Genomic DNA, 21,927 nt, shown 5'->3' with positions numbered 1-21,927 from the left:
GTTTTCATAATACTTATGCCTGCTGATAAGGAAAAAGACTTTTGAGTTTCTAAACGTTGGCAAACTGCCATTTTAAATATTCGATGGTCCTTGCATTTACCATTTCTGTTGGAGAGAGCCACTGAGGAATGAGACTGCGCTTAAACACTATTAATCAGGAAGCTGGAGCAACAGCTTGCGGGATACAGAGTTACCTAGAGTCACATGTGGCTGTGGCTGTGAGGGCACCTTCACACTCGTGAACTCAAGTGCACACGGGCACGGATACTGCACATATGTAAGTGTTCTAAGAAGAAGCCATTTCTAAAAGACAATGTAAGCCTTCTTATTTTAAAAACATCTCAGTTTTCGTCGATTGTTTGTTGATATTCCTTGGTTTTTATTTCAACGTCAGTGTGTTGGGTGTTGTGGTCAAATATGAATCTGTCCACTTTGTTATAACCACAAAGACACAGCTCTTATTCAAGTCTTAGTGAAAGAGACTTTCTTCCACATCTAAGAGAGTCTGGATTTCAGAGGATTGTTTTCACTGTAATATGTATTTGAAAAGAAAGATTTCTGAATAACAGTTGTCTTAGAGTTTTACTGCTGTGAACAGACGTCATGACCAAGGCAACTCTTATAAGGACAACATTTAATTGGGGCTGGCTTACAAGTTCAGAAGTTCAGCCATTATCATCAAGGCAGAAGCATGGCAGCTGCCAGGCAGGCATGGTGCAGGAGGAGGTGAGAATTCAACCTCTTATACCAAAGGCAAACAGGAGAAGAAGGCATTCAAGTAGTTAGGAGGAAGCTCTTAAAGCGCACCCTCACAGTGACACAATTCCTCCAACAAGGCTACACCTCCAAATAGTGCTGCTCCCTGGGCCAAGCATGTCCAACCACCACAGCCGTGCTTCCAATAGGACAGTTTGATTTTCAGACAAAAGCTGGGAGAGGAAAGGAGAAGACATTGCATCCCCAGGAGGTGGCCCCACCTGCAGGCCTTAAACTGTCAATCTGCTACAGACCCATCTCTCCACTCTAGACTTCTGGAGCTGTGATACACATCTGCTGTGTCTCTTCTACTGTCACTTATAGAACCTCCCGGAAGCTGTTAAATGAATGAGGAGAGCCAGAGTGCAGCTGCATGAAGCTGAGTTTGGATTTTGCATCTGGGTCCATCCCAGTCCACAGAAACCCGACTATGAAATGAGAACCACCAAGTGAATTATTCATGTCCTAATGCTAACTTGTAAGAGCATGGATCTCACTCAGTTTGTGTGCCTGGAACTTTAAGATGTATGTATGCACAAAGCTTAACAATGTTTAAAATTCAAGTCCACTGTCAATATCTAAGTAATCATTTGTGAGTTCCTCATTTTTATTTCATGTGTTATTGTTGTTTTGATTTTCGAGGTGGAGTCTCACATAGCCTCAGCTAGCAAAAAAATCATGATGTAACCAAGGCTAGCCTTGAACTCCTAGTCCTCCTACTTCCAATTCTCACATGCTGAGATTATGGGCATGTATAGGCATGTATGATCACACCTGTCTTACATGTTTTTTTAATTTCTCTTTTGTTTGTTCGTGCTGGAGATTCATCATAGGGTGTTATGCATTCTATGCAAGAGCTACATCGAAACTCCTTTCATCAGTTCCACCTAACCAAAAGAACAAAACCTCAGGGGATTGGAGCCAGAGCCCAGTGCTTCTAAGCAAGTGTGAAGTTCTGTCTCCAGCAGTCCATGATAGGTTTATTATCCCAGTACCAAGGAAGTAGATGCAAGACATCAGAAGTTCAAGGCTTCCCTTGCCAAGGCAGCAAGCTGGACCCCCGCTTCAGGAACATGAGGCCCTGTCTCAAAACAGAAAGAGGGCTTAAGAGATGGCTTAGTGTTAAAGAGAGCTTGCTGCTTTTTCAGAGGACCCAGGTTCAATTCCCAGCACGCACAACTCAATGAACCACAACTGGCACACGTGTGGTGCATGGACATAAATGTAGGAAAATACTCATAAACACAAAATAAAAAATAAAACTTATTAAAAATTAATAGGCAAAAAAGAGGGGAGGTTAGAATCCATACCAAAAAAAGTATTTGTAAAACTTTAACCTAAGAACCAAGTTCTGTCTGGAAGCAGGACTGATGTCTGCTACTGAGATGCAACAGGCAGAGACTGGGACCAGAGATCTAAAATATTAATACTTTTAGGCAAGTTTTTCTATATAAACCTCAAGCTGACCAAATGCCAAATATAGCCTTTACTTATCTGTCTCAGAGGGCAATGCTTCTCACATTGCCAACATCTAATTGCATCGAATTTAAAAGCTACTGGTCTGGAACATTGGCTCTGAGACACTCGTCCTGGTCTCATGCTTACACATGCTGAAAGTTCCATTTTTCTCAGAATTAGCCTCTGCAGCAGTTTCGCGTGCTTCCGAGATAACACTTACCAAACCACAAATATTTATTTACTTCTCTTTTGCAAGCAAAGGGACTTTCCCCATAATGTTTATAACCAATTGTAGCCTGTGTGTTTGACACCTAAACAATGTTCAGTGAAATGAAAAGTCATAGCATGCAATGAAGCAGCCTGTGCTAGATACAGTGAGAAGTCCTTGGCTCTTACAGCAGCATCCACCTATTTCCTGGCCTCTATACTGCCTTTCTTCCTGCTACTCTGTGTGGCTTTCCTACAAGTGAGGGCTCCATCCCAACCTCTTCCATTTACCCACATTCTACCCACGTTCTCTCTGATGCCTTATTTCTTCCAGGGTTGGAAAAGTCCCACCAGCTCTATGCACGAGCTATATTTACACAGTTCAAAAAAAAGAGATTTATTTTGTTTTTATGTGTCTTACCTACATGTACATATGTGTCCCACATGCATGCCTGGTGCCTCTGGAGGTTAGATGAGGGTGCTGGATCTTCTAGAACAGAAAGTTGTGAGCCATCATGGGTACGGGGAACTAAACCTGGGTTCTCTGTAAGAGCAACAAGTGCCATATCCCTTGTCCTCTTACCAGAAACAACCCCCCAAACATTTTGGATTCCTACAGTCCTATTTATTTTCTTTTTTTTATGGTAAAATTCGTGCAAAGAAGACTGTGTACTTTCTGTGCACACACCCTCTCCCAGTCCTTCTGGGCCTACTCCAAATCAGTTTTTCCCCTTGAAAAACAAACAGTCTCCAACAAGTCCCTTGCTCAGTTTTCCGTACGTGTGTTATATAACTCGGGGCAAAGCTTTAAAAAAATGGTTGCTCCTTCTTTCTTTAAACATTTTCTTCACATGGTTCCAAAATGTCCCTTTCACTTTCTTTCTCCCTTTCCTCTCTCCTCACTGACATTTGAAAAAATGTTTTTTAACTGTTCTCTTAAAAAAATGTGTGTGTGTGTGTGTGTGTGTGTGTGTGTGTGTGTGTGTGTGTGTGTTGCCATGGCATACATGTGAAGAAGAGGGGACAATCTGGGCGAGATGGTTCTCACCCACCATATGAGTCACAGGGAACCACCCAGAGTCATCAGGCTTGGTGGCAGTCTTCTTTACCGGCTGGACCATCTTACTGGCTTGATAATTATTTTTTTCCAAATGACTCAAAACTGCATCGATCTTGCTATATGGAAAATATTTTAAAAAAAAAAAAGTGGACAGGAGCTGGGCATGATGGTGCATGCCTTTAATCTCAGCACTTGAGAGGCAGAGGCAGGTAAAGCTCTGGGAGTTCAAGGCCAGCCTGGTCTACAAAACCAGTTCCAGGACAGCTAGGGCATTAACACAGGAAAACCCAGTGATGGTGAAGGACAATGATGATAAATACATGAATAAAAAATGGACAGGAAAGTTTCTAGTAAACTTTCTACATCTTTTTAAAACAAATCCAGTGTAAGCAAAAGAGGTAAACAGAAAAGGATTACAGTTGTTTATGATATAGACAGTTTGGGAAGGATTAGGAGGTGTGACCTTGTTGGAGGAGGTTCATTATTGGGGGTAGATGCTTTGAGGTTTCAAAAGCCTGCAGCATTAGCGCGCTCTCTCTCTCTCTCTCTCTCTCTCTCTCTCTCCTCTCGCCATGATGGTTATGGACTCTAACCCTCTAGAATCATGATCCCCAACTTAAATGCTTTCTTTGATAAATGGTCATGGAGTTTTGTCACAGCAGTAGAAAAGTAACTAAGAACATCTTATTTCTTCCCATCTTATTTGGAGGGTCAGGACTGTGGGCGTGAGTTAGGGATGTGGTCCTGGCTCAAGGTCTGCTAGGAGGCTGTGTGAAGATGTGGGCTGGGGCTGCAGTCACCTAAGAGCATCTATTGAGCTGTGTGGTCCTCTTCCAGAGCAGCTACTCACAGGCTCGTGCAGGGCCTGGGCTCCCCCTCAAAGATGCTTGATAGTCTTACTGATCAAACATAGACAGTGAGTGAGCAGACAGACTAAGGAGGAACCATTAATGTCTCTTACAATCTGCTCATAGAGGTTACTTCATGTTGTCAGAAGCCAATAACCACACTCAAAAGGGAGAAGAGGGTAAAGCTCACTTTCTTCTTTAAAAAATATTTTTATTAATTATTTGAGAATTTCATACAATGTATTTTGATTATATTCACCCCAACTCCTCCCAAATGAACCTTCCTACTTCTCCTTTGACCCTTTTTTCTCTTTTTAAAAAATTAGTATTGTTACACATATATGTATAAGAATATAATATACAGATGTATATTATGTATGTATATATATATGTACATATATGTAATAATAACATTTTAATACATGCATATAGATATACAAATAAAACATGTTGAGTCCATTTGGTGTTTAGGGCTGACCACTTGATATTAGATAACTAGTCAGGGGGTTCACTCCTGGACAAGACTAAGCCTTCTTCTCTTAGCAGTCAGTCATTACCTGTAGCTCTTCATCTAGGGCTGAGGCCTTGTGAGCCTTCCCCCATCCACATTGGCATGTCAACTGGTGGTGTCACTGTTCAGATCTTGTTTAGGCAGCCATACAGCTGAGATAGGTGCAGCTTCCCTATTCTAGATGGAAGACATGACCTCACAGTGGCTTTCCTCTGGCTCTTAGAATCTTTCAGCCTTCTCTTCTGAGATGTTCTCCAAGCCTTAGGCATTATCCACTGGGGCTGGGTACCCCACAGGCAAGTTCTTCTCTAAACTGTGACTGTGCATTTCTGAATTGGTCTCTGTCTGCTCTAAAGGAAGCATCTTGGTTGAGGGGTGGGAGGTACAGTCACCTGTGAATACGTATTTCAAATGTAGGTGGAGATTACACTGGTTTAGGAGAGTGGCAGTAGTGAGTTTTCATCTATGGTTTATGGCTTCACTATGGTTAGTGGGTTAGGCTGACAGTAGTAATCATGAACTGCCTGTTACTGGGAGGGAAAGACTCCTAAAGGATTTGTATGTTTCCCTGGCTTCCACATGCCCCACTCTAGGCCCGGGGCTGTCTTAAGCTGTTCTCTGCCTGTCCATCTCTTGCCCAAATTTCTTTTCCTTTTTTTTTTTTTTTTCCAGATGGGGATGTCAGGCCTGTTAGATTAGAACACACACTAATGACTTAGTTTTATTTTGGCTACTTCTGAAAAGACATCATTTCCAAATGTGGTCATCTTCTGAGGCTTTTGGAGGGTGCAGTTCAACCCATAACAAATAGCATATTTACTTTCTCGAGAGGCACTGCCAAATGAATGAGAAAGCCTGCAGAATGGAAATAATAGAATGATGCTGTGAGAGGCAACGTCACAAGTCAGGCATCAGCTGAGCACTAAAGGTGCCAGAATTTAGATAGATAGACAGACAGATAAATGATAGATATCATAAACAAAATATACTAATTCTAAACATTTTTAAAAAGCTATCATATACCATGAGAGGATCTACCACACCATAGCAAACAATTACGATGTGCCACTTGCCAGCCCCATTTCTTTCTTATTTTGGTAGCAATATCTTCAGTTTTCTTTGTTCACTTTTATTTTGTGACGAGTTGGGAGTTAATTCTATTCTATTATACCTTTACTTGCTAAACCATCTTGTCAGCCTTCCTTTCTTTCTACCTTCCTTTCTTCCTTCCTTCCTCCCTCCCTTCCTCCCTCCCTTCTTCCCTCCCTTCTTCCCTCTCTCCCTTTCTCTCTTCCTTCCTTCTTCCCTTCCTTCCTCAGAGTGAAAAATAAAAGCAAGAAACAATCCTGGAGGAAGACAAGCTGTGCTCCGTATCTGTAAGTTCTTTATCAGTGGGTTCAACCATGAGTTGAAATAAAATTTAAAAGAAAATAGGCCTTAAATATGTACATACTTTTTGTTATCATCCTCCCCTAAACACTACAGTATAACAACCACTTGTATAAGGTTTGCATCTTTCAGACATTGCAGATAATCTAGATATTGAAGTACACAGGAAGATGTGCAGTGGTTCTGTACAAATACAGTGTTAGTATATGCATAAGGGTCTGTGAGCTTACACGGATTTTGGTATCCAGGAAGGGATGAGTGTGATGATGAATTTGGTAATAGTGCTTGTCTTGGGGTTTCATTGCTGTGAAGGGACACCATGACCAAGGCAACTCTTCTAAAGGAGAACATTTAATTGGAGCTGGCTTACAGAGGTTTAGTCCATTATTACCATTGTGGCTGGAAGCAAACAGCAGGCAGGCAGGCAGGCAGGCAGGCAGGCAAGATGCTGGAGTAGCCAAGAGTTCTACACCTTAATTGGAAGGCAGCCAGGAGGGGACTAGACTCTACAGTGGCAGAGCTTGAGCATAGGAGACCTCAAAGCCCACCCCCACAGTGACACACTTCCTTTAAGAAAGCCACACTTCCTAAACGTGACATTCCCTATGGGCCAAGGATTCAAACACATGAATCTCTGGGAGTCAAACCTATTCAAACCACCACAATGTTCAAGATCTCTGAGTGTCTTAGCCATTTCACATTGAAAAGGGCACTGTGTACCTACACTACCAGATTTGTCACCAGATAGAATGCATGAGAGCCAGAGAGGGCTCAGTGGGTAAAATGCTTGTCATGTAAGCCTGATGACCTGGGTCCAATCCCTAGACCCCACATACAGAGTGTGATTTGTGATCCTAGAACTCCTGTAATGAAATGGGAGGTGGAGCCAGAAGAATCACCTGAAGCCTGTAGGCCTGCTGGCCCGGACTACGCGGCTCAGTAGCGGAAACAGGAGACCGTCCCTTAACGCAAGGTGAAAAGAGACTCGTGAAGAGTGGTTCCCTGACTTTCATGAATATACCATGGCTCACGCACCCCACACACCCCACACAATTAACAAACGATTTTAGCACGTGGCGCAGTTAGTTACTTTTCTGCTGCTGTGGTGAAAATGGCGACGGTGATTGGTTAATTTGTCAACTGACCACATCTTCCATCAAATAAAACCTTAGCAGCTGGGAGGGATTATTTTTGATTGGATCATTTGAGGTCGAAGACCCGCCCCCAATCTGGGCCAGACCTTCTGGTGGCAGCCCACAGAAAAGGATACCTGCTAGCTTGTGCATACTTTGGAGGGCAAGCTCATCTCTGCTGCCACTGGGGAATCCCTTAACTGGGACTAGAACCTCTGTCCTTTGGGTCTCAACACAGACTGAAGACTAGCTGAGACAACAAGTTTCAGGAACTGGTATCTACTGGATTTTTGGCCTTTCTGTTAGTCGACAGCCACTTTTGGATTAGCCAGACCATATCCTGTAAGCCACTTTGATAAACCTTCTTAATACTTATGTAGAGTCTATGAGTTCTTTTCCTCTACAGAACCCTGAATAACACAGTAGCCAAAAGCAATTTATGGAAGAGTTCGTTTGGCTTATGGCTCCAGAGGGGGAGTCTGTAAGTGTCAGGAAGCATAGGTACAGGTAGCCAAGCATGAAGCTAGGGGGTCACATCCTTAACTTTAAACATGAAACAGAAAGAGCAAGCTAGAAGTCGGGTGAGGCTATGAACTCTCAAAGCCAACACGTTCCCAGTGGCATACTTCTTCCAGCAAGGCCGTACCACATCCCCAAATAGCACTGCCAAATGGGGACCAAGTGTTCAAGCGACCGAACCTATGAGAGACATTTCTAATTCCTCAATCAAAACTACCGCGTATGGAACAGGGGAAAGGCTGAGAATGCACTCAGACCAACAGGACATTTTAAACAAGAAATGACAATGTCCTGTATGCAGCTTGCACTTTCATCTTTATGAATGCTACCGGTTGTTGCCTCTTTCCAAACAAGATCATGTTTAAGGAGATTAAAGAACGAGAAAAAAATCACAAAATTTGCAAATAACCGAGCTTGCTCTTAAAGTGGGGTGTTGGAGGGACCATGAGAGAAAAGGGGGTTACTTGGGGGGAAGGAAAGTGAGAAGAAAGAGGGGGCAGGTGGGCAAGGGGGGGAGGAGAACAAATAAGAATGGAGTATGAGGGCACATATAAATGAAAAGACTATGGTGAGATCTATTGCATCTTTATGTTAACAACAAAATGTAAAAGGGGAACTAGAGAGAGAAGTGGGTGTGGTGGCAAATACTAGTAAACCAAGCACCCCCCAGCGGCACGGGGTCACAGGTTCAAGGCCTGCACTGGGCAATAAAATGAGCTCAAAGTCTATGCTACAAAGTAAGACCCGGCCCCAAAAAGCAAAGCAAGATGAACAAACTGAACTGAAACAAAACAAAGAGCCCTCGATTGCTTTGCTTCGCTGCTGTTCAGAGCATGGGGACCTTTTCCTAGAAGCTGCCCGTGATAATAATACTAGATGTTTTTCCTGTGACTCATTCTGAAGGCTTTCCATTCCTTAGGGAAATTCCACAGTATTATTTTTGCTCTTTAGGAGTATTTTGGTTTTGATATTGTTCAGCTTTTACTAGACAGAAAGTGTAAATGTGATGGCTATTTGGGTAGCTCTTTAAAAATAACCACAATTCAGGGAAAATATAAATAAGACAACTCCAGAGTCACATGTGTACTATTATTATTATTATCATTATTATTATTTGTGTGGGGGTGGGAAGGAATGAAGGAGAAAAGGTATTAAAAATACCAAGAATTCCTATTGACCAAAACTGAATAAAATATTTATGACTGAACCATCAATAGCACAAAGAAGTGAAGAAGCTGGGGGTGGGGGGGAGACAATCTGTGTACACAGAGAGGGAAATGGCCTGTGGATCTGCAAAAATGGGCAACAGACAGCCCTAAATAAATCCGGCTAGGAACTGTGTTTGCCCTGAAGGCAGGGCAAGAAGGCTGCTTCCAGCACAAAGAGCAGCAGAGGCCATTAAAGGGAATTTTCAGAAGGGAGTGACATTGTTAGAATGGCAACAGAGGAAGTTGGTTTTGGCAGCAGTCTTGGGAAAGACTTGAGGAGGGGAAAAAAAATGAAGAAAGGAGAGGCTTTTCTCAAGGGAGACAAGTCCACACAACATGCTTAGGTGGGGTCACAGGCACAGAAAAGGCAGAGCATTCAGGAGCTGTGCGTTTTCATCTTAGCAGAAACCTTTCCTTCAAGTCCTCTTCATCAAAGCCTGTCCTGCAGCTGTCTTCCCATTGTGCCTTGAATTCAGCCTTCATTATGGCCTGACATTACTGTCATGACAACAAGAGCACTTTTTTTTTTTGAGACTGACTGCTTCTGCCACCTGCCCGAACCTTGTGTTGGGACAAGACTCCAGGAGCTGGTCAGTTTTCAAGTGGAAAGATCTGGGCATTCTAAACTTCAGTCAGATGGGTCACACCTTGAGCCAGCAAGGGTGAAGTAAAACAGCCGTTGTTCCTGATGCCGTTCTGCGTTATAAACATGTGTTAAAAGGTTGGGGAGGCGCAGAGCCCTTAGTGTCTCGGTATAGCACTAAGCTTGTTGAGACAAGTTTCAGTTCTTTGAACCCTCCTCCTCCTAATGTTTATCCAGCCCAGTGCCCTGTTGGCTAATCACCTTGTAGCCTGTATGTTTTCTCTCCTTTGTGTTTTGTTTTTCGAAGCTGTTGCTAATTTCATCTCTACTGGCTGCTTTGTATTTTTTAAACTATATTCGGACAAAACGAGAATGTTACTACGTGTTTGACAGCGATGCTGGGAATTCTGATGGCAACTGTGCAGAAGAAAATAATACGCACACACGGTTATTTTTATACTTGCTTTTTTAAATCGGGGAATTCAACACGTTTAACAAACTTCGATTGTGAGACTTCTTTTTATACACAGTAACTTTGGTCTTTTAGGGACAGAGCCGTCATCACATCTCGTTTGACTGCTGGTGTGCAGGGGGGGAAATGTCATCTGTAGGCTGGAGCTTTTTCATCTCAAATGAGGATTTCTAGGGAAAGAAGCAATCGTAGTCCCAGGGTGAGGATGGGCCTGGGAGCCACAGCTTGTGCCTCTAAACACTGGAGGAAAACTTTCCCCAGGGAATGAGTCCTTGATGACTATAAGCAATTATCTATAGACTGAGACACCCATGAGAATGTCACTGACCTAGGCAAAGTCAGTTCTCTCTCTTCTGTCATACCACCCACAGCAGAGGTAGAGAGAGCCCAGTGGCCAGCAAGGCTATGACACTATGCTGCCTGCCCATCTCTATAGGTTTCGAGGAAATGAAATAACAAAGCGGAAGCTAATAATGAAGACTGAAACCCACCTTCTCTTCAGTGTCCGCCACAGTGAATTCCATCAGGTCGAAGCTTTATAGACCGCAGCAGAGCAAACAAGGCCAAGAGACTGAAGAATCTCATTCAATACTCCATGCTCAGAGATTTATGGTTGTACCCTTTCTCGGATTCTTCCAAGCTGTAGCCATGTTGCCTCAAACACGCCACTTACACAAAACCTGGAAGTGATGTCCTTGCTTCTCCTTACTGCATTTATAAATGTTTATGTTCTCCCTTCTTTAAAAAAAAAAAAGAGAAAGGAAGGAAGGAAGGAAGCCGGGCAGTGGTGGCGCACGCCTTTGATCCCAGTACTTGGGAGGCAGAGGCAGGTGGATTTCTGAGTTCGAGGCCAGCCTGGTCTACAGAGTGAGTTCCAGGACAGCCAGGGCTACACAGGAAACCCTGTTTCGGAAAACCAAAAACAAACAAACAAAAACAAGCAAGTAAGCAAGTGAGCCAGGTATGGCGGTGGTGCACACCTATAATCAATCCCAATACTTGAGAGACTAGAGCTGGGGGAATCACAAATTCTAGGCCAGCCTGGGCTACATAGCAAGATCCTGTCCCAAGGAATAAACAAACAGAATATGACAGATATAAAAAAGGACAAACAACAACCCCCTTAACTTCTTTCAGACACATGTTGTATCAGACCCTTCTCTTTAAAGTTTTTATTATTTGTATCCCAGGTTGGCCTTAAACTTACTATTTGAGTATGGTGAGGCTAGTTTTGAACTCCTGATCATTCTGCTTCCACCTCCCACATGCTGTAATCTCAGGCATAGCACTATCACACCGAGATCTCTACCACTCCTCTTTATAGACCACCAGTCTCCTGCTAACTAGTCTTATTTACCCACAGTCATAGCACACTCTTAACCTTCCCTCTCTCCCCACCCCTACTCCCATACTCCTACACTTGATGGATTCCATTCATTCCAGCTGGTAATGCTCCTTGAATAAAGGTAAAGGTAAACAACTCAAGATAGCTTCAGGAAGTCCCTAAAACTGACCAAATTCACTAGGCCCCTCCTGCCAACAGTAAACAATAAAAAGCTTCCTCTCAGAGAGAAGAAAGCTGAACTTCTAAGAAGACTCTCTGTTGGGGGCAGAGCTGCCATGAAGAACCAGACAAGCTGAGCAGCACAGACTCTCAGAGGGAAAAAGATTCTGAGAGCAGAGCAGCTGCTGGGAAGAAGCAGAAACCATCACAGCCACCTGGAAGAGCTTTAGATTAACTGAGGCACCTTGAGATGACACTCTCCAGTCTGTTGAGCTGCCTGTAGTCTGTGCAGTGTGTTCCAGGTTCCCAGATTTTACGAGTTGTCACTTGTGCTGGAGTGGGCCTCTTTGAGTCATTTTTTTGATCCAGTAAGACCCCTCACCCATATTCCTATAAGTCACCGCAGCACAACTCATCGGTTCACTGCGTTGGACCTTGGTGGTATGACCTTTGGTATGACCTGGGCTCCCTATCTGTGGTGAGTAGATGTGTGCTGTGTCTCCCCAGAAAGTTTTTGCATAATACTTGGTGGCTTCCACATCCACAAAATTTTCCTTTTAAGTACCCTAGCTTCTCAACCCCTCAGTCTTATTTCCATTATTTTTGTCACTCATTCAGTTTCTACCAAACACCTTGATGGTCACACCTTAGAGAACTAACACATAACAATATGGTTATATTGCCTCAAAAAAAAATTTATTTTTTGATTTCCCGAATCCCACATTCTCTTGATGGACATATCTTCTCTTTCTAGCCTCATTGTCCCCCACCCTGACACGCTCCTTTGAAGCAGCTAATCCACCCATGGCTTCTTCCCTGACCATCTGTGCAGTGAGATGCTGTCTTTCTCCTTTTGGGCTTGTGGCAGCCAGTCATTCCTCCTCATAACCACCTCATGCTCTCTTTCCATCTCACTCCGTAGGAAAGCTGCCCCAGGTAAACTATTGTCTTCGTCAGGGTTTCTAGTCCTGCAACAAACATCATGACCAAGAAACAAGTTGGAGAGGAAAGGGTTTATTCGGCTTACACTTCCACATTTCTGTTCATCACCAAAGGAAGTCAGGACTGGAACTCAAGCAGGTCAGGAAGCAGGAGCTGATGCAGAGGCCATGGAGGGATGTTACTTACTGGCTTGCTTCCCCTGGCTTGCTCAGCTTGCTTTCTTATAGAATCCAAGACTACCAGCCCAGAGATGGTACCAACCACAAGGGACCCTCCCCCCCTTGATCACTAATTGAGAAAATGCCTTACAGTTGGATTTCATGGAGGCATTTCCCCAACTGAAGTTCCTTTCTCTGTGATACCTCCAGCCTGTGTCAAGTTGACACACAGAACCAGCCAGTACAACTATAATCCCCACCCGGTTCTGAGCAGCACCGAGCACTTGAACATGGCCAGAGCATCAGGGGCACAATGGTTTAACCACAGATTTCAAGCCAGCCCTTCATGCTTGCCAACATCCCTGTTCCTTGCCATCCTCTTAGGTTTTTGATTCTGAATTTTCTTCAAATTCAGCCGTTCCTGCCTCAGGTCTCGATTTTAGATTGTGACCTTCTTTCTTACTTAAGGAAATAAGAGTGGTGGGAAGAGGATGGCATCATGTTTCCTTACCTAGCCTGCCAGTCTGCTGGCATCTGAGGTTATGCACATTCTTCTTGTCTTTGCGAACACCATCGGTGCTCCCCTCTGATCTGCATGCGTGCATCGCATCATCACCTGTTCCTATCCAGCCTTAGCCTTGTGTTTATTAATGTTTCCTTCTTGGTTATGCTCACCGGCAGGCACACAGCTGGACAGACACTATTTGTAGCCCCTCTCATTAGATGCTCCCTCCCCTTTGCTGCTTGTCTCTATTGAGATGTCTGTTGTTTCTGCTTCAGCTCAGCTGACTTCATCTCCAGCTTTCCAGCATCGCACCTCACACAGTCTATGGCGTCACTGCAACAACTGGATGCAGGAACAGATATCTCCCAGGCCGCTCCTGTTAGGCTCCTGCAGGAACCTCTGTCTTGGCTGGATGAGGGTGGCCAAGAATCAGCTCTCATCCTGCTTGACTTCTTGGCAGCACCCTGTTGGATCATTGTTTTTCCTTAAACATTACTTCACTTTACATCGAGACCATTGGCCTTCTCTGCTTCTTGTACTTCATGGCCTTTCTTTCTTTCTTTCTTTCTTTCTTTCTTTCTTTCTTTCTTTCTTTCTTTCCTTCCTTCCTTCCTTCCTTCCTTTCCTTCCTTTCTTCCTTCCTTTCTTTCCTTTCTTCCTTCCCTTCTTCCTTCCTTCCTCCCAACTATTTTTATTTATTCACCTTACATCCCACTCACTGCTCCCTTTCCAGTCACCCCCTCCCACAATCCTCTTCCTCCTCTTTCTCCCCTTCTCTTCTGAGAGGGTGGAGGCCCACCGGGTATCCCCCCACCCTAGGACATCAAGTCTCTGTGGGGCTAGGTGCATCCTCTCCTACTGAGGCCAGACAAGGCAGTCCAGCTAGAAGAACATATTCCACGAACAGGCAACAGCTTTTGAGATAGCCAGTCCCCACTCCCCCACTCCAGCTGTTTGGGAACCACATGAACACCAAGCTACATGCACATCTGCTACATATGTAGGGGTGTGGGGGTCCTAGGTCATGGGCATTCTTTCTAAGACCCTTAAATGGTGGAGCACAGTAGGTCTCGGTCCTCAGCTTGCATTCTCCTGTCCTCTTTCCTTCCCTCCCTCCCTCTCTTGCCTCCCATACTCCTTTTCTTCTTCTACTTTCTTCTTCTTCTTCTTCTTCTTCTTCTTCTTCTTCTTCTTCTTCTTCTTCTTCTTCTTCTTCTTCTTCTTCTTTCTTCTTCTTTCTTCTCCTTCTCCTTCTCCTTCTCCTTCTCCTTCTCCTCCTTCTCCTTCTCCTTCTCCTTCTCCTTCTCCTTCTTCTTCTTCTTCCTCCTCCTCCTCCTTCTCCTTTTTTTGACAGGATCTCAGGTACCCTAGCTGGCCCTGACATAGCTTTAAGTATGACCTTGGGGGCTAGAGAGATGGCTCAGCAATTAAGAGCACTGACTGCTCTTCTAAAGGTCCTGGGTTCAAATCCCACATGGTGGCTCACAACCATCCATAATGAGATCTGCTGCCATCTTCTGGGGTATCCAAAGACAGCTATAGTATACTTACATATAATAAATATATATATTATCTATATCTATATCTATATATAATAAAGAAAATGACCTTGAACTCTGATCCTCCTGCCTCTACCTCCCAAGAGCTGGAATTACTGGCATGTGTTACTGTACCTATTTTATATGACACTTAGGATTGAACCCAGGGCTTTGTTGATGCAGTTACAACTGAGCTCTAACTAGCCTGGAGCCTTTCCTTTATCTGAGCCAGTTACATTTGTCTCCGTGATGCTCTCATCTATTTCCCACAACTTTCAATACCACATATAAATGGGAACATCCCAGGTTATATCTCTGGCATGAACCATTCCTCTGAGCTCTGGACTCATGTCTAGATATGTCTGCTTTGCACCTCCAAATCGTTCCTTCCTATGTATTCTCGGTGATTTGGACCTGGGAGTCATCCTGCAACTGCTCTTTTCCTCAGATTCAATCCATCTTCGTGTCCTGTCAGGTTTGTAATCACAATGTATCAAGAAGCCATTAAAATGTCGCCTCCTCCCTTGTGACAAATCAACTCCAGGATACCAATGTCTACTCCAGGCATTTGTGTTACTGTTCTCACAGGCCTGCCTGGTTCATGTCGTCCATGCTTCACTCAGAACCCAGAGTGAGCTTTTTAAGTGGCTAAGTTGTAGCATCTCATTCACCATAGGAAATCTCTTCAGTGGTTTCCTACTGGGTTAAGAATACAAAACAAGTCTTTGCCTGCGTCTCCAAGGCTCCAAGGAGCTGCTCCACCTCTCTGACCTCATGCCATAACCTCTTCTGCCCCTTTAGTCTGACTTAGAAACTTGAAGTCCCTGTCCTGTGAAGATGCCAAACGTATGATGGTCACAGTGAGGGGGTTGGAGGTGGGGAGAAATGGGGCCTGAGAAGGATCTGAGTGTGCTTTTAGGATAAACAGAAACATAGTGTCCTGTCTAACTAAGCATGCTGAGAGAGCCAATGGATCTATCGGTGTAACCAAATTGAGTTTGTTATGATCAGCACTTCTCTGTTCGTTTGTGGACTGGCTGAGAGGGGATGAGTCTGTGCAAAGGCAGAAACCTTCGAGTTGTCTGTACAGTTCTTTGGTTGATGCTGACTCCAGTTACCTTTGACTTGCGTTATCTATGCCACCATGTGCTGCCTTTTTTCCAGTTGGTTGGATGAGGGAGGCATTGGCCTGTGATTAACATATTAATGAGCTCCATCTTAGTCAACCCAGGACTCTACTTCTTTTATACACCCTCTTTATCTCTTTTGTGAAAAAAACAAAAAAACAAATAAACAATAGCCCATGCATCCTTTCCCCACTCTCTCCTCTTCTCTTTTTATTCTCTCTCTCCTCCAAAACCTATGTGCCTGTGTTTCCCATCCAGTTCAGACTCTGAACAACTTTCGGGTGGAGTTACGGCTGCATTCGCAGGGACCAGCACGTTTGATGGCAGCAACTGATATTGAAGAATAAATGTGGGTTGAGAGTATAAATGGAAAGTCAAATTCTTGATGTCGTGTTCAGAATCTTAAGACCTAAAGAAACAAGCCAGTCTCCGTAGAAAAGGACGGAGGAAGCCAGAGAGCGCTGTCAGATTTAGAAAGGAATTCTGCTTAGGAAGCTGCCCAGAAGCGAGCGCTAAGTCAGAGGTGGAATTTACCACCACTGCCCCCACCCCCATCTTGGCTTTAACTTTACAAGTCTGAAATGTATTTGTTATCATGCTAATAACAGAAGATCCACTTCTCAGGACTGTCCCGATAAACTGGAATGTGTAATAATGGTGTATAGACCAGAATGCCAGTTTATAATGAGAGCTCAGATCATCACAGGAATCAGCATATGTGAAGTCTGTATAATTAGTCCTTCCCTGTAGCTAGGCATTATAAGAAGCTATATCAAATAATAAGAGTGCTTGCTAAGTAGCGATTAGAGACCACAGCATGGCGATTATGACACAGACAGACCTGAACTTCAGATCCTGAGTCTGCCACCGACTTCCTGGAAAGTGGGAATAATAGTAGTTCCTGCTTGTGGCAGATGGCTTTGGGGACATCTTCGAGGCCACACAAGTTAGATTCTAAGAATAACTGTCTTTTCTCTGTTCCTCTCTCTTGTATATAATGTGGATTTAGTGTCCCTGTTTTTATATTGGGGCCTTGCCCCATCTTTCATGAGTGAGAGCTAGAGTCCTAATTTAGGTAGGAGCAATCAGATTCTCTTTCCATAGGAATTTGTGATTGGTTTGGTTTTTAACTAATTAGAGAGTTAAATTTGTTTTTCAGTTCTGGGGATTGAGTTTTAGGCCTCATGGATCATAGCAAGTGTCCAACCACTGAGCTACACTGCAAGCCTGGAGCTTGAAGTTTAGATACAACAGTTCAACCTCATCTGTTTGCCTGAATAAATTGATGATACCCATCCATGAACTGCCATCTAGTTGAGGATGGGTCAGCAAAGAAGAGGAGAGATCAATGAAATAGGATTACCCAGGTTAGCAGAGACTGAGACCATGGCAACTGGAGAGACCACCTGAACAGCACCTGCCATTGTCCTGTCCTAAACCCTTCAGAGGCTCCCAAGTATCACTTTCCACTGAGACATTTCAGCGTTCTCCCTTGAAGAGGCCCTTCTTGCGTAAGCTAACCACACTCTGTGTCTTCCATCTGCAGAAAAAGAACTGTGGATAACAGCCCAAGATGGTATTTTGAAGTGAGTAGACACCTGGAGAATACAGTCTTCCTGCTACCGGGGTGATGGATAAACATCTTCAATCAAGACATCCTGAGGATCCTACGGGTTTAGATGAAGGTGACCAGAAGAATTCTTTTAACCAAAAAAACAAAAACCCTCTGCCTGCCAATCATTTCCTTTTCCATGGACATTCTTGTCTTCTTATATCAGCATCATCAGCATATTTAACTTTTCTCAGACACTTAGGGTGGTGGGCGGTTCCGTCTCTGTGGTTTCTGGATTTTTCTGTCGTGGCTTTACATACAATGAGTCGTAGATGATTTTTCGACCCCTCTCCTCCTCACAACCCTTGAAGACACCTCAGCATAGTCCGATGCACTAACGTGCTGATGTTATAGTTGTCACGTGATAGTGTGAGCAGAAGAGCTCTGTGACCTACCCTTACCTTCTTTGACTGCATTGTCAGGCTTCATAGGGCCATTCCCAGGGTTGCAGCCAGACCTCTTCATCTCCCCAGTGCCACCATTGTTAAATATTACTCTCCTGCTTTCTTGTATTTTCCATTAACCTTCTTGGACCCCACTCTGCTGACACTTCCTGAGGCAGGCAAGGGCATTGTGGAACCCTGGGAAATAGCAGTTGAAACAATTTGATTAAAATACCAGAAAATAGTGGGAGACTGTGCTAGAAAAATAAGCTGGGGTCAGACTTGTAATTGGCATCAGACGACAACAATACAACAACCATGCCTCTACAATCTCGGGGGTAGGAAGAAGCAGGGAGGGCAGATTAGCTTGAAGCCCCTTGGAATAACTCAGAAATGCCTTCTGTCTCCATTATGCTGGGCACAAAGAGTCGCTGCTTTCCACTTAGGCGGTACTTACTGGCTATGGTGACGATTTCACCGCTCTTACTGGAAGCTCTTTAATCACAAGTTCTTTAATGTGAAGGACACTTCTGATGTCGGTACCATTCTGGAGGCTAGAACAAATTGTTTTCTTACTTGCATGAAAATTACCAGGCTGACATTGTACAGGCTAAAAATGTTCACATAGCAGAACTTCTAAAAATAGATCCAAAATACCAAATTGTATTGAGTGGGACTTCGAGACAGCCACTAGGTATCTCCATATGGTTGTAAAGTTTGTCTGTGGAAAATGTGAGCTGACCTGCTGTACTGGGGGACCCAAAGAGAAGGGTTTTTCAGACAAAACAAAACCGTCATCAAAACTTACAGATAAACGTTTAATTGCTTCACCCACAGACTGAAAGATAATGATTCCCTAAAGGCAATGTGTCTCTATGGAGGATAATTTCGAACACTGTTCAGTTGTTACGAATTTTTTCCTATATCCTGTGTCAAGGGATAGTTTACCAATAGGGGATTTTGACCTTTTCACTTGGTTAATAAAATATTTGCTATGCTAGAACTCCAGTATGTGTAGCAGATAAATAGTTTTTAGTGTGATAGACATCTGGAAAACAATAGATTAATTCCTTGAGGTTTTGTTACTTGAACTTGAGCTTCTGTCTTGTTAATTTATCACAGGAGTCCTTCCTTACTATGTAACTAATACGTTTACCATCAACATAATTAATATATGGGGTCTTATGCATGGTTCAGACTGATACTTGCAGAAAAAGGGTAAAATGTGAAGGTTTTGTTTTTATTAAATTGAACCATTCTATTGTTTGTTTATGTGCATGCATGTGCGTGCACATGGGTATGCACACCTGCAGGCATGCAACAGCACGCATGTGGAGGTCAGAGGACAACTCTTAGGAGTTGGTGCTCCCCTCCTGCCTGTGGGCCTCAGGGACTGAGCTCAGGCTATCGGCCTCCGTGGTAGGCGTGTTACCTGATAAGTCATCTCCTTGGTCCTACATGCGAAGAGTTTTTACTTGAATATTTCAAGAAGAAGAAGAGAAAGAAGAAGAGGAGGAGGAGGAAGAAGAGGAGGAGGCAGAAGAAAAAGAAGAAGTCACGATAGTCAGCAAATGAACTTATCACTAAGAATTTTGACATAATTATGCAAAGATGTTTTTAAGCCTTTCTGAATCAGAATCCTGGCGAAATTCTCTCTTCTGCCTCCTCCAAGTTCACTTCCCACAGTAGTTAGTTGTTCCCCATCCCATTGTGTTGTGATCATTCCAGCGGTCCGACGGCATGCGTGCTCTCTGCAGACGGCTTCATTTGGGGTGGGCTCACCGAAGCCTTTCTTCTTACCTTCAAAAAGGCAATCAGCTTTAGTTCTGAGCTAGCCTTAAAGGCATTAAATAAATAAATAAATAAATAAAAAGTTAATAATCCCCTGGAAAGTTGAATAATCCTGAATGTAGTTGAGCTATTTGAGGTAAATCGTAGGGTAAATCAAAGGGAGTGAGCTAGGGTCCTGGCGAGTCCGGCTTCTCATGCTTTTCCGATGGCTTCACTCTCACAGCGGGAGCTGTGTTTATTTGTTTATTCAGTGTGTGTGAGCAGATGTGACTGTGGGTGCAGGCATGGTGTAGTGCTTGCATAGAGGTCAGAGGAGACCACCCATTGTCTGTCTGACCTTCCGCCTTGCTGATGCAGTCTTATGTCTGTCTCTTGCTCTTAAGTGTTGAACTGATCCTCCTGTCTCCATCATCGTCTGGCTGGCCTTGAACTTCCATAGTTCTGTCAGTCTCTGCCTCTGAGTCCTGGCATTCACAACAATGCCTGGCTGCGATCTCTTGTATTTTTTTTTTTTTCATCCTGGCAAAAGAAAATGGTACCATTGCCAAGCTTAACGATTTTTTTTTTTATCTTAATAGCTGGCATCTATGTTCTTCTCTAGGAGACTCTCTGGTTGTGTTTGTTTGGAAGGCGACCTCGGTAAGCATGGAGCTAGATGTCAACTGACGAGACGCTTCTGAGAGGGACTCAAAACTGCCGACCTTGGGAATTTGCTTGAGAAGAGAGAAATTCTTGGCCACAGAGAGAGTGCTGAGAAGACAGGGGAGTGAAAAGAATGTGTCAACAGAGTGAGCCAAGCCTGGGGGACATGGCAGAGCACCACAAGAAACCATTGCTCGGCAAAGGACTCCTCAGATGAGAGCGTACAAAATATGATCATCCCTCATCACCAGGGGTAGCCCTAGGATCCTTGCCCAGGGTACCACAATCTTAGAGTGCTCAAGTCCCTTATATAAACAGCAAAATGAATTAGGGCTGCATCTCAGCTGGACTGAATGTGCTAAGCATTCAAGGGACCCTGTGTTTAATCACCAGCACTAAAGAAATGGGTAAACTAGAATAGTATAATATTCTATAGACCTAATATGACCTAATGTACTTATCCAGATTACTATTTTAATATCTGGCATAGTATAGATGTTATACAAATACTCGTGTTAAGAGATAATAAGAAAAAAAAAAGAGAGATGATGTCATAGACCTAGGTTGGCCTCCTACTTGGGAAGCCAAAGATGCCCCTCCCCAGTGCTGGAATCATAAGGGGGTGAGCTTGTGCTGTGCCTGGATCCACCCTAGGGTCTTGTGCTGTGCCCGGATCCACCCTAGGGTCTTCTCCATGCTCGGTGAGCACTCTACCAATTGAGCCACACCTTGAGTATTTGAGTTGGTTAAATCAGTGCCTAAGTCATAGCCAGGGAGGTTGAGTGTGCGTCAGACACTGATCTCTGTTTGGAAGGATGTATTTGATGGGACAAGCTCCCCGCTCTTCTGAGAAACCCACCCACTCACCCTAGGCCTTACGTCTGTTAGTTTGCTGTGAGGAGGGAAAGCCTGGGATGTGAGTCTTGAGGGTAAGAGAGCGAGTCTGGAGACCAAGGTGGGGAATGAAATCCTCCATTTTGTGCCAGTGGTTCCTAGCTTCTCCCAGCAGGCCTTTTAGACTTGTGTACTCGATTCACCCGGAGTTTCTAATTCTCAAGAGGCCAGGTGTCTCCAGCTGGCACCCGGAGATTGATGGGAAGGAGTGTTTGCTTCTTTGAGGTTGTCAGATAAAGTGCAGATGTCCAGTGAAGTCTGATTCTAGATAAACAGGGGACGCTTTACAGGATAAATATGCCCTAAATATTACATTGGGTACATTGGGGTTGTAACGAGTTCTCTCGTAAGAGCTTCTACAGATGCCCTGGCTGCATCCGGACCTCATTCCCAGCAAACAATGTGCCTTCCCACCAGGATCTAGCCAGACTGCCGGCCCTATAGAGTGCATCTCTGTTGTTCTCTTCTCCCCTTCCTGCCTCACTCTTACCTTTCTTTTCTAGTTATCCTCTCCCAGAATCCTGCAAACTGACTTGCAGGCCATATGAATTTCACTTCCTTAGAGGGCAGGTAGCAGTGCCTACCTATGACTCTCAGTGGAGTTGTATGAAGTGTCAGGGAGTTTGTATGTACACTTAAGTCATCATGATACTGGGAGGGCCCGAAGATGCTCAGACAGTAAAAGCA

General features: G+C 44.0%; 2 long non-coding RNA genes across 4 annotated transcripts; one reads left to right on the top strand and one right to left on the bottom strand.

The window, feature by feature from the left end:
• Positions 1-1,716: 1,716 nt before the first annotated feature.
• On the bottom strand, positions 1,717-5,024 carry Gm40316. The gene is made up of 3 exons (XR_868474.3): positions 4,887-5,024; positions 2,843-2,911; positions 1,717-1,837 (listed from the first exon to the last, which is right to left on the bottom strand). It is a non-coding gene; the product is annotated as a predicted gene, 40316 (long non-coding RNA).
• A 50-nt stretch (positions 5,025-5,074) lies between these two features.
• 1700025M24Rik (RIKEN cDNA 1700025M24 gene) lies at positions 5,075-20,679 on the top strand. Of its 3 annotated transcripts, NR_040687.1 has the most exons (5): positions 5,075-5,136; positions 6,160-6,216; positions 7,088-7,202; positions 17,465-17,603; positions 20,306-20,679. It is a non-coding gene; the product is annotated as an RIKEN cDNA 1700025M24 gene (long non-coding RNA). The 3 variants fall into 3 exon arrangements; NR_040688.1 differs by lacking the exon at positions 7,088-7,202 and having other exon boundaries at positions 20,283-20,679; NR_040689.1 differs by lacking the exons at positions 6,160-6,216; positions 7,088-7,202.
• The last annotated feature ends 1,248 nt before the right edge of the window (positions 20,680-21,927 follow it).

This window comes from Mus musculus, chromosome 5 (assembly GCF_000001635.26).
Source record: "Mus musculus strain C57BL/6J chromosome 5, GRCm38.p6 C57BL/6J".
NCBI lineage: Eukaryota > Metazoa > Chordata > Mammalia > Rodentia > Muridae > Mus > Mus musculus.
This window is presented reverse-complemented; position numbering and strand designations above follow the sequence as displayed.